The following is a 13,508-nucleotide window of genomic DNA, read 5'->3' as shown; positions in this document are numbered from 1 at the left end:
GCTGGGGCTATGAACTCTGTGCTAGGAGCAGAGACTAAAGTCTGGAGGGTCGGAGCGACATGTACCTAAACCCTATCTGGTATCTGATGTTTAGGGAACATGTTGATATAAACTAGAAGTCATGAGGGGAAAAGCTAACTTGATTCTAAGACTGGACCATGCATTATTCTACATGTAGTGCGTGATGAAGAATACTAAATGACCATTAAATACAGTATTTCTCTAACGTGGAGACGAGAAGGCTAGACAATGACGGAAACTATTGATGCAGTTCAGTAGCTCAGGAATGCAGAAGAGGAGGACTGAACTGATAACTGGAACTATAACATACTTTTGGCAGACTCAGAGGCAGAGCCAAGCTGCACCGGGCACTGCGAGGCAGGAAGTAAGTGAAAGGTCGAGGATACAGGTGGGGGCTGTATTGCTCCTCAGCGAGGCTTTCAGGAGACAGGAGCTGAATCTGTGGTCCGGGCCCTTTTGAGGCCTGGAAACGGGGACTTTATAATGGAATAACGTGCACACTGGGAAACGTGGCAACATTACTTTACATAGGCCTGATATTCGTAGTATTCACGAGGACTGGAAAATGACATACCAGAGGTGGACACAACTGGAATTGCGTCTTTAATCGGACATGGGGAATAACATATGCATATTGGTCATGCACACATAACATATGATGGATGAGGCGTAGGGACACAGAACATGGCAAAATTTACTTTTCCACAACTCGCCAGAGCTTCACCAGCCCTAGCTACAATCGACCATCCAGATCTGTTTGGATGTGCATACAGAAGCCACGCTCCTCTCTGGACTCTGTGGGAAGAAATCTTATCATTCATGCTTCCATTATATAGATTGGCCTCTTGATTCAGAACCATCACTGAACCCAAGAAATTGGATGCTCATAGACTGTGATCTGGGGATCGTTCAGATCATCAGTGATCAGCCTCAGAGAAGATGCCCTGTCATTCATTTCAGCCCATGAATATTCTCCCTCCTCTAGGGCAATGCACCATCCTTGATAGTTTGGATGGTCGTACATTATCCAGGGCTGCCCCACCACTTTCACAGATGTGATGCAGTCTTCAAAGCTGTGCTCTGCCAGACGTGGAACATCATTAGTAAAGGTCTTATGGAGTCCCTTGAAGTCGGGGTGTTCGTAGACAGTGATTGTGTTCATGGTCTTCGGCAATAGGGTTTCCAACAAGTTTCTCTGTAAGAAAAAACAAAAGTCACTCAGTGAGGGAACATCATCAAGGTTGTGTGCAAACTGGTTAATCCCTTCTCAGAGGAAAGGTTTCATGATCCAGGCATTCGACTGTCTGTTTTGAAAAATGGCTGTCCAGAATAAGGGCTTCATTTTCCAATATTTCAAAGCCCCAAAAGCAAAGATGCTGGCTCCTGTATGTTTTTAGTGTTTAGTTAGAACCTATACAACAAATTTGCAAAGGCGATAGGAGACCAAAGAGGTATACAAACTACATTATGGCCAAAGTCAAGATCAAGGATATTGTTAATATTGGTGAATGTGATGTCAATGCATGCCATGATACATGCATGCATAACAACGACAATATCAGTAAATGCAATGTCAAGGTATTCCACAATGTATGCGTGCAATGCAATGTCAATACAAGTCAAAATAATGTTAATGTACGCTATGACAAATGTACACATAATAACGAGAATGTAGGTAAATATGATATCAATGACTTTCATGTTATATGTACATGTAATAATGAACGTGTATCATTGCTGTCAAATTTAGCCGAGAAGACATCCCAATCAATCCTGAATCCGAGATACATAGTCAGACAGGCCCTGCAACCCAAACCTAGGACTAATAATTGATAGGTCACAGGTGGGGTTACACTTAGCCCAAAGACAAAAGAGCAAACAGAGAAAACCCTGATCATTCAACAGATAGCCAGATACACCTCTAACAGGTCCGAGGAGATTGGACTCAATAAAAAACGTTTGGCCAAAGGTGTGCATTAGCAAAATACCACAACATCAGGTGCCACATGTAGTTGGGAACACTCAGCCAATCAGAACACAGCATGCACACCACACACACTGATCACACTCTCCTCATCCCCGACATCTGGAAACTACTAGCTCTCCACAAAGTAACCTGCATCCCCCTTAGAAGATGGTTGTATTTATGGTTCATGACTAGACCCAGATCAACATGCTTTACAAGAATGTGTAATAATTTTATTGTAGCTCATGAACTGTATATATTACTCGCCAAAACTTCTGTACATGGAGATTGTCTTCAGACACAACTCTGTTGATGCTCTCCCGACCGCTGCATTTAATTAAAACCGATTTCTTCCTGTTTAGCCAAATGCCTCTTGTCTTTTCATTTTTTCAAGGTAAATTCATATATGGGCATTGATATAACCTGATCAGAGTATCTTAACCAAATTTTCAATCTAAGTCTAATTATGTTTTCTAAACTGAGAAGACATCATTCACCCACAAACTTCTCTTAAGATGCGTAAGGTTGAATGAAAAATGGGGCAGTACTATTTTACGACTGCTCCTATTTTCATCAGGTCTAACCAACTCAATAAATTTTCTGCTCAGGAAACACATCAAGAGCATCTCAATAAGTGCTTATCAATGAAACATATAAATATGAAAGTTACAAATAGTAGTGTAATTACGAAAAAATATTTGTAAATATGAATGTAAAAAATATAAAACCATGTAGAAAGAACAACAATACATAAACAATTGAAACATCACTTTAACATTATCTATAATATGATATTACACTTAACATATATAACAGAAACACATATCAAATGTAATTAAAAATATAATAAATGCAAAATTAATAAGAATAAAATATGAATGAAATATTCACAAATTATTTATTTGTTCGAATCATAAATCTTTTAGAAACAAAAACATTAAAATATATAATAAAAAAATATTAACTCTCCAAATTAAAGAAGAGCGTGGCCTGACAAGATATCCGATCGGACACATTGAAACCGCGCTGTGTTGCCCCAAGAAAATATCCATCCTAATTTTGCCTGTTTGAGCCCTGGAATAATTGTTGACTGATGTGCAGAGCCCCAGCTGTACAAAGTGTTCTCAGCTGAGAGGCATGAAATCCTTACAGTGACAACACAGACACTGGGCAGTGATGAGGCCTATTAGGAGTTGAGTCTGAGCCTAGAGATCACACTGGGACCTCCAAGAGCTATGCTCGGACTGTAGCTGAGCACTACTGCAGCCTGTGACCATATGTAGGCAGCAGTCGTAAAGGTGTGGGGAGCTTGTTCCCCTTATGGAGCAGTGGCCTGGAGTGGTGGCTTTTGCGGGGGCCGTACTGGACCGATACAGAGAGAGTTGCCAGGGTGGTAGCCCGGCAGGTGGACTGTCCACCCTTGGTGGACAGACTGGTTGCAGCCCTGTGATGGAGGGCCCTTCCCCTAAACACTTGTTAACTAAACTGGCTGGTCTCTGGATCAACAGGTGTAAGATGTTGTGTTCCCTCTTGGAGAGCTATGGCACATGAGAATGGCCTGCCCAGGCAGGGATTGAGGTGGGAGTCAGACAATTTTAGATACCTGGGAATCATGGTGGCACACACCTTGGAGGGGCAGTGCCACTATAACATTGAGAAGATGCTGGGGGGCCTGACACCGTACACCTGGTTTTGGAACACGCTGCTGCTTACAGTAGCAGGGTGGCTTGCTGTGGTGAAAATGGTCTTCCTACCCAGATGCCTCTATATAATCCTGAACTCACTGCATACGCTTACATGGGACATCTTCAAGGCATTGGATAGCCTATTGATATCTTTAGTATGGGTAGGAAAATTGACTTAGTGGAGGGTGCCATGGGGCTGCCTTGCAACATGCGGCATTATGCAGCTAAGCTGCAAATTGCTGTGCAATGGGCAGTGGAAAGGGATAACTGGGAGATGTGACTGTTGAGGGCCACATGTGGAGACACTTCGCTAACGGAGCTGCTTATGAGCATCTCCAGAGTAGCTGGAAACATTTCATATATAATCTGACATACAGCTGAGATTTGGGAGAGGGCGAAGAGACCACCCTTTACACAAGATTTGGGCATTTGGATAGTGCTGCAGTGTTGAGATATTAGTGGGGACATGTCAACTGAATGTTGGAGGGTGGGAGGCTGTGCAGCACTGACAAAGTTCTATCCTGGGAAACAAGTCCTTACTTTTGCGAAGGCCTGTGAGACTTTCTCTTTGGGGAGTGGCCAGTTTCTTCTAAAATTGCAAGCACCGTGCAAGGAAATTTGGGCAGGGTTCCAGGAGATGCCCCAACAGTTGGAGACATTGCAGATGGTGCTGACTGTGGGCTCTGCCTACCACTTAGCCTCTATGTTTCACAAAGCACTAAAAAAGGATATGGTCAACATTAGCCCCAAGGCCAAAAGGCTTGGATGGGTGAGTTGGTGGACCCTTTGAAAGACGAAAAGTGGCAGACGACATGTGTGCTAGTTAAAAAGGCCTACTATAATGCTAGTGTCACGTTGGCACATTTTAAATATGTTCACCGACCATGCCTGACTCCCATTAAGCTAAGTAAAATGAACAAGGGCAAGATTGCAGCTCTCCTGAAGAGAGGGGTGGATGAAGTCTCCTTCTTGCATATGGCTTGGCTATGTGCAACAGTGTGAGCTTTCTGAATGGCAACAGTGATAACATTGAAGACCTTGACAGTGATTACGCAGGAGACACCTCAGTGCAGTGCATCCTGGGTATAATAAAGCAACCCAGGGGGAAAAAGATGCAGTGGAAATTATTACAACTCACACTGCTTCTTACCAAATGATGTACAGCTATGGCATGGTTAGGGTGATAGAACTACCTCACTAACATTATGATACAGGGACACTGTAGAAAGGGTATTAACAGAAAAGATACATATGGGAGTGCTATGTGGGATGAAAAACTGCAAGAGGATCTGGAGGCATGGGCATCGCTATTGGCAGCATTTCAGCAAACTGAGAGGAACATGCAGCACCAGGGTCACAAACACAGACCCCCCAGGTGGCACACAACACACTGAAACAGGGATGGGTGGTGCAGAATTAACGGTCCCAAAAGGGCGGCCATGATAGAGAGGGGGGATAATTGGGATCATGGACATTAAAGGGGTCACTGGTATGATCACAGTCACTGGAACTGAATGTAACATATGTAAAACATGGCGAGGGAAGGGATATGACTCTAAATTGACACAAAATATTGGACTATCAGACGAGTGAATACTGAGATGTTGATGTTGATTTATTGCTTAAGGTTCACAACTGTATACAACAGTGAAATTGGTGAATAAAAAAACATTTTAAAAAACTATCCAAAGTAATATAGAAAGTGCTGGACTTTGAAGGAGTCTTATTTACTATTCCATTTCCAGTATATGCAACAGTAGAATTAGTATTAAACTTTTCAGGCATCACACTTACTATTCCCACTCAAAAATAAGCATCATTGGGGAAAGTGCCAGACTTTGAAGGTGTAATATTTAGTATACTCACACCAACGTAAGCAAAACAGGGAAAGTTTTGGAGTTTGCAATGGCTAGATTTTCTAATCCCACTCTAATCTCAGCAACAGTGAGGATTTTGGACAGGTCAGACTTACTGCTGGACAGTTCCCATTGGAGTAAGGAGGGACAAGCCTGATTTGCATATGGCCGCTCAGAACTGTGGTAGCACAGTGTACTGCTTAGCAATGGACTGGAATGGCCGAATAATTATCAGTGTCTTAGATTAATTCCAGCATTACATCCATCACTTTTTTGTATACTTTGATGTGTGTCCCTAAATTGGACGATGTGCCCAGACGTGGGTCCTCCTGTGTGCAATGTGTCACTGGAATCAGGCTATTCTTGGTGGAGGAATCCTAACTAGAGTGAAACCGGTCCTGGGGTGCTTGTATTCCAGTACAGGGAAGGACCTGGTATGGCAGTTTCGGCCGAACTGTTCCCATTAGAGCTGGGTCAAGACTGGATTGCATATGGCTGGTCCAAAACTGAATTATGTGCAAAATAACAATGGACTGGGATGTGACTCGAGTAATACCACCACAAGGTGGCCCAGGTACACAACCTTGCTCTGCCCTATCCGGCATTTAGTAGCCTTGATAGTGAGGCCCGCTCTCTGCAGAGCCTCCAAAACATACTTCAGATGGACCAGGTGATCCTCCCACGTGGAGCTAAAGACAGCTATATCATCAAGATATGCTGCACTATAGGCTTCCAGGCCTGTAAGGGCTTTATTCACTAGCCTTTGGAATATGGCAGGTGCATTGTTGAAACCAAAGGGCATCACAATACAATGATAATGCCCACTAGGGGTTGAAAATCCTGTTTTTGGCTTGGCATCCTCAGCTACTCTGATTTGCCAATAGCCAGCAGTGAAGTCAAATGTGCTTAACAACTTGGCTGAGGTCAAAGTGTCAGTGGGTTTATCTGCCCTAGGAATAGGGTGAGCTTCGGTCCTAGTGACTGCATTGAGCCCCCTGTAGTCCACACAAAACCACATTCCTCTCTTACCAACCTGGGTGTGAGGTTTTGGTACCAAGACCACGGGACTAGCCCAAGTGTTATCTGAGGGCTCAATTACTCCCAACTCCAACATCTTTTAGATCTCATTCCTGATGCAGTCTCTGACATGGTCAGGCCGCCTGTAAATCTTATTTGTAACAGGTAGACTTTTATCTGTGTCCACTTTATGGGTATACCAGGTGGTCTGAATAGGAGTCAGAGAGATCATGTGTTTGTATTGATTGAAGACCTTCCTACAATCAATTTCTTGCTGGTCAGTGAGGCTGCCTGCCAAGACCACACCATCAACTGACCCATCATAAGAGTTCTGTGAGAGGAGGTCAGGGAGTGGATTGCTCTCTTCCTCCTGTCCCTCACTAGTTGCCATGAGCAAGCCCATGTCAGCCCTATCAATGTATGGTTCAAGCCCGTTCACATGAAGGACCCCGTGGGGGCTCCTGGGAGTACCAAGGTCCACCAAGTAGGTGACCTCTCCCCTTTGCTCAGGAATAGTTTGGGGTCCACTCCACTTATCCTTAAGAGCTGCCTAGGGGCCACAGGCTTCAACACCCAAACCTTCTGCCCTGGCCGATAAACAGTCAGTGCAGCCTTTTGGTCATGCCAAGATTGTTGTAGTTTTTGACTTGCCTCAAGGTTTTAACTTGCCTTATTCATGTCCTCAGCTATCCTCGAGTGGAGAAGAACTACATAGCCCACTATGTTTTGATTGGGAGGTTTGAGAGGTAACTCCCATCCCTCCTTCACCAAACACAAGGGACCCCTAACTGGATGCCAAGCAAAAGTTAAAAAGGGATGTAGCCAACCCCCTTTTGTGGGACCTCGCTGTAAGCAAAGAGAAGGCAAGGCAACAGGACATCACAGTTTCACCTAAGCTTTTCTGGGAGGCCCATGATCATGCCCTTGAGGGTTTTGTTGAACCTTTCACCCAACCCATTGCTTTGTGGGTGATAGGGTGTGGCGAACTTGTAGTTCACTCCACACTCGATCCACATTGCAGTGATGTAACTTGACATTAAGTTGGTGCCTCTGTCAGTTAAGACCTCCTTAGGTAAACCCACTCTGGAAACGTTCCCAGGGGGGCCTTGGCTACCACAGGAGCTGTGGTGGTTCTAAGGGGTATAGCCTTCCGATACCTAGTGGCATGGTCCACACCACTAGAATATAACTGTGTGCATATTCAGTTGGAGAGTTCATGGGACCAATGATATCAATTCCAACCCTCTCAAAGGGAACCCCCACCACATGTAGTGATATGAGGGGGTCCTTTGTGGTACCAAATAACTTACCATTGGCTAGACAGGTGGTACAAGAGCGATAAATCTTATTTGTGTCTTCTGCCACGTGAGGTCACTGAAAATGAGGGACAAGCTTGTCCCAAATCCTACTTTGGCCTAGGTGACCTGCTAAGGGAATGTCATGTGCTACGGCGAGTAGGAAGCCACTTAACTTCAGAGGTATGATCAACCTCCTGCTGGCACCACTCTTGGGGTCTCTACCCTCTGAGTATAGGGGTTCCTCATCCCAATAGATTTTGTGAGATCCACTGACATTGTCAACAGCCTCAGCAGCAGATTGCTGTCTGAGAGGTTCAAGAGAGGGGAAGGTTTGCTGCTCCAAACTCAAGTCTACCCTGGAAGGGCCCAGGTCTCCAAAAACTCAACCTGACAAGGTTCCAGTTCATCTGACACAGTTCCTTCACAGGGATTGAGATCATCTCCTTCAAGAGATTAATCCTCACACTGAGTCTGAGGTGAAGACACAGCCTTATCCCTCCTGCTCCTTCTCTTGGAAGGCCCTTGGTCCATTGTTCCAGTTACATGGTAGCCAGCTTAGCCTGTGAGCTGGTCACAGCAAACACATCTGCAGCGATCCCCAGCATTGCTGCATGCGTCCTTAAGTCTACTTCAACTCAAGCCGAAGTTTCCAAATCATTGCCCAACAAACAATCCATTGGAAGGTCTGAGCTCACCACAACTTTCTTACCGCCAATTACCCCTCCCCAGCTGAAATTAACAACTGCCAAGGGATGATCAGTACTGACATTGTTAGCATTGGTCACTTGGTACATATTTCTACAAGTATCCTCCCACTGAGTCTGAGGTGAAGATTGTGATAGCGGGGGCACCGCTTGATCAGGTACTTATTAAAGTAGCTAAGTCAAAGATGGAGGCAGAAGAAAATATAGGCAATAAAGCTGCTAAGATCTTTCTAGCAAACAGAGAGAGGTGCCACGAGTTTAGCGAATCTGTGGGTCGTACTCTAGCGGTCTGTACTAGACAGAAGGTAGCTACAGGGGAAGTGAGGGAAATTAAGGATGCTGCTGGGAGACTCTTCACAAATCCTGATGGGATACGTGAAGTCTTTAGGCAGTTCTACATTGCATTATATGATGAGGTGCAAGCTAAAGACCCCTCTGAAATACGTGCATCCTTGCAGGATATTCTGGTGTCTATTCTACCTGAGGAGGAAGGCAAGAGGTTAGACGCACCCCTGGAGCCAGAAGAGATTATGGCCGCCTTACTAAGTATTCCCTCTGGTAAGGCTGCAGGGCCAGATCAAATTCCAATTGAATTTTTAAAACCTTCTGAGATATACTCAGTGAGGATTTGATTACCAGAATACAGCAGGCACAGTCAGGGGTATCTATACCAAGCTCCTGGGCAGGCACAGATATTGTGATCATTTTAAAGAAGGGTAAACCACCCAGAGAACCCGGCTCATACAGGCCAATCACACTTATGAACGCGGACAAGAAGATTTTTTCTAAGGCACTGGCATTTAGGTTTGCTAACATTATAGATACTCTGGTGAGCATCAATCAGCACGGTTTTATCCCAGGGAGAGGTACCACCCACCACACACAGAAGGTTATCCCCCTATTTGATGCTTCAGAAGTCTCAGGAGATCCGATGGCAGTGATGCTGCTAGACGCTGAGAAGGCTTTTGATGGGGCCTCCTGGGACTATCTGTGGTTTATTTTAGGAAGAGCCGGCATTGGGGAGGGGTTTGTCAAAGCAATACAAGTTTTGTATACAGCTACGATAGCTCGTAAACGAGTAAATGCGGGATATACATTGCCACTTCAGATTAAGCGGGGAACAAGGCAGGGATGTCCATGCTCTCCACTTCTATTTGCCATGTATATGGACCCACTGATACGTAGAATGGAGATGAATGACAGTATCCCCCCATTGGATACTCATAGGGGGCATTGCAAAATGTTGGCATATGCTGATGACGTGGCGATTGTAACCCCAGATCTCACAGAGGCTATAAGACAGGTGGAGATTGAAGCCCTGCATTTTGGCCAGGTCTCAGGATACGCCTTGAATACCTCCAAGACACAAATAATTAAGAATAGGAATGTGGAATGCTTTAACTCTCGTGTTGCTCAATGAGGAGTATATCTAGGGGTAACGATCACCTCAGAGCTAGATAGTTTAGTTGAAGTAAATATAAGACCAATAGTCACCAAAGCCAAGAAGGATCTGGACAGACTCCACAATCTACACCTCTCCATAGTAGGGCGTACTAATATTGTTCAAATGATTCTGCTCCCAAAGTTTCTTTATATTTTCAGGGCAATCCCGTTGTTCTTCGAAGCAAAGTGGTTTAATATCTTAGAACACATGATAAATAGGTTTGTTTGGGCACATGGTAAGACTAGAAGAGCACTGAGGTTCATGGCACTTCCTAGGGAGAGAGGAGGGTGGGCTTTACCTGACTTAAAACTGTACTATTGGGCAGATGCCCAACAATATATGACAGGCTTACTGGAGGGAGCGGAGGTGGAAGGGCAGGATGAGTTAGGAACAATAGCCATATATGCTCTTGTCCTGGGTGCTGAGGCGGAGAATGCCTTTTTGAAATATACCAATCCTAGCTACTTCAAAAGGACTAGATTTAAAACGGTGATTGGAGCGCATAATATCTGGAAGGCCTTTGCAAAAAAGTTTGGCTTAGGGAGATACAATGCGTATACCAGATTGATCAATAATTGTACACTTCCTTGGGATATATTTTCTGATGCTGTGTTTGCAGAATGGGGGAGACAGGGAATAATAAAGATCGGAGATATTAAGGGGCACAGGGAATGATGCACTTTTCTGATATCCGGACCGTGTATGGTTTAGACTCAAGAATTTTTTTTAAATTTTTACAAATTAGAAGTTTCATGGTGGCAAAAAAGGGAGGGCCGGCAGGGTTTGGAAAGAACTCAATTTTGAAAATTATTCATGGTGGAGTAGACTGTACAATAAAAAGATTGTATGCCGAATTGATAATTGATAGAATATAAGCAAGATGACCTGGAGAAATATGAAGATAAATGGGCCCATAACTTAGGTATAGGGAAGGAAGGCTTCCACCTGTCACTAGATCTGGGGCAGAAAATTCTGTGCTCAGCGGCCCTCCAGACACAACATTATAAGACACTATACTCATTATATTACACGCCTGCAAGGATTGTGCAATGAGGAGGGACAACTGGTATTAACTGCCCCAGATGTGACAGCCTTGAGGCTGATATAGTATAAACCTTCGCTACATGCACTCATTTACAAACAACACAAGATAATATTGAGTTATTTCTCCAAAGGTCATTAAGAATAGAAATCACTTTAACGTCGTCAATAATCATGATTGGAGTGAATGATGTTGATAGACAGGCAGAATACGGCTACTTTATCTTTGTAGCTATGGCAGTTTTGCAGCTATTCATCGCATCGGCATGGCTTGATCGTCTTCCACCGACCTTTCACCAATGGCTAGCTAAACTATTATCGACTTATAACCTAGAGAAAGCAATTTATGCAAGGAGGGGGAAAAGGGGAAGGAAACTAGGTTTACAAATTTGGGAACCCCTTAAGAAGATGAAAGGAAGAAGATCCTAGGTAGTGTTTTTTTTGTTGGTTTGTTTTTTGTTATTGTTATAAATTACCTCGGTTTATGTATGTGAAGATACATGTGCAGCCCCCGGTCCAATTACTACTGTATTATTTTGTTTTTATGTTGTTGCTTATATTTTGTGTTCTTTATTAATTCTGTATTCTACTAATGAATTGTTGCGCCTTGTACATAAAATGGGGAAAATACCTAAATACATTTTTTTTTAAAAGAGTCTGAGGTGAAGACACATACTTATCCCTCCTGCTCCTTCTCTTGGAAGGCCCTTGGTCCATTGTTCCAGGATCCAAGGTCTGTTCCATGGCAGCCAGCTTGGCCTGTGAGTTGGTCACAGCAAACACACCTGCAGTGATGCCCAGCATTGCCTCATGAGTCCTTAATTCTACTTCAACTCAAGCCGAAGTTTCCAAATCATTGCCCAACAAACACTCCTTGGAAGGTCTGAGCTCACCACAACTTTCTTAGTGCCAGGTACCCCTCCCCAGCTGAAATTAACAACTGCCAAGGGATGATCAGTCCTGAAATTGATAGCATTGGTCACTTGGTACATATTTCTACAAGTATGTTTGGTCAGGGCTCACAAGATTCTCTATCGCAATAGTGATACTTGCACCTATGTCCCTGTATGCCATGGCCTCCTTACCATTAATCAATGGCTATTGTCTGTATTTGCCCAGGTTACTGGGACTGACAAATAAGGTGGCACGATTCCTGCCACCATCAAAGACTAGTATAGCCTGAGCTGGAGTTCTGACTAGGCCAGAACCCATCACAGAGCCCAAGGTTAACCCTACTAATCCCTTTTCCCTGTACCACCACCAGTACTTGTGCTAGGGGGCGCAGTTGCCTTATGGGGGGACAATGGTGGTAGGAGGATTTTCCTTGGCTTTTTGACAATCAGCATCTCTTGTTCAATGTGTCTTCTGTTTACAGGGATAACACCAGAGTTTCTTTTTTTGCTTTAACTTTGTTGGATTGTGACTCCCCCCCAAATGCAGGTTATAGGGGTCCTGAGGAAGAATTTTGATCTTTATGCTTATCACCAACCTTATCTGGAGTTTTAGCATCTTGCTTATTTTGGTCACCATCATTGTTCTGGTTTTTCTGGTTCTGACCCGCTTATCTGCATTCTTACCCAATTCTTGGGGAGACGTCAGCTCAGAGTCAACCAAGTACTGATGCAACAGCTGATTTTGGCAATTATTAAGGATCTTCTCCCTCATAATCAAATTGTAAAATCTTTTAAAACCCTTCACTTTGCTGCCAAGCAACCAGCCTTCCAGCGCCTTAATGGCACTATCCGCAAAGTCTACCCAATCCTGATTCTACATCTTCTGGGTGTCTCTAAACTTAATCCTGTGCTGTTTAGTGGTTAGTGGTTAAGCCAAACCCATCAATGAGCACACTCTTTGAGATTGAATAGTTGTCAGTATCCTCTTCTCTAACAGTGAGGAGCTTATCACTACCTTTGTCAGTAAAGAAGAGCCACAGGATGGCTGGCCACCGCTCTTGAGAGACCCTCAGAACTTAACAGGCCCTCTCTAAAGCAGTTATGCATTTATGGATGTCATCTTCAACATGGTAGGGATGGCCAATTTTGCTCAGGTTCCTATTGTCTAATGAATGTCCTTTAACTCTAGGGAAACTGTTGCTGCTACCATGGGACTATAGTCCCAACTTTTTTCTAGGTGACTGGACTTCTAGGGACTCTTTGTTCACAGCCAATAGCTGTTGCCTGATCCTAAGCCTAGCTTTCTCAAGTTCCAGAAACTGGTACTCCCTGTCATAAGAGTGGTCCCTCTTGCCAGATACAGAAATCCCTACAGACTGTCCTGAGTGATTAGACTCAGCAGAGGGAGATCTTGTTGATCTCCTTGGTAAACTCTACACTCTTCCAGGACGGATGAAGATGGGGCCTTCTTGGCCTTCTCCATCAAATCCCTGAAGATCTGAGTTATCCAGGTGGGACCCATCTTGGTCCTCCTAGCCTGGGTTTGAGTCTAGTTCATAAAAGGTGTCACCTCCTGACCTTTC

At 44.1% G+C, this 13,508-nt stretch overlaps 1 long non-coding RNA gene across 1 annotated transcript in view; it reads right to left on the bottom strand.

The window, feature by feature from the left end:
• Positions 1-733: 733 nt before the first annotated feature.
• Positions 734-13,508, bottom strand: part of LOC144768033 (uncharacterized) — a 32,800-nt gene continuing 20,025 nt past the window's right edge. Inside the window, exon 3 of the long non-coding RNA XR_013598423.1 lies at positions 734-1,216. This is a non-coding gene — a long non-coding RNA (uncharacterized LOC144768033). The remainder of the gene's footprint in view (positions 1,217-13,508) is intronic.

This window comes from Lissotriton helveticus, chromosome 7 (genome assembly GCF_964261635.1).
Source record: "Lissotriton helveticus chromosome 7, aLisHel1.1, whole genome shotgun sequence".
Classification (NCBI taxonomy): Eukaryota; Metazoa; Chordata; class Amphibia; order Caudata; family Salamandridae; genus Lissotriton; species Lissotriton helveticus.
The sequence above is the reverse complement of the archived record's forward strand: the minus strand, read 5'-3'. Positions and strand labels throughout refer to the sequence as shown.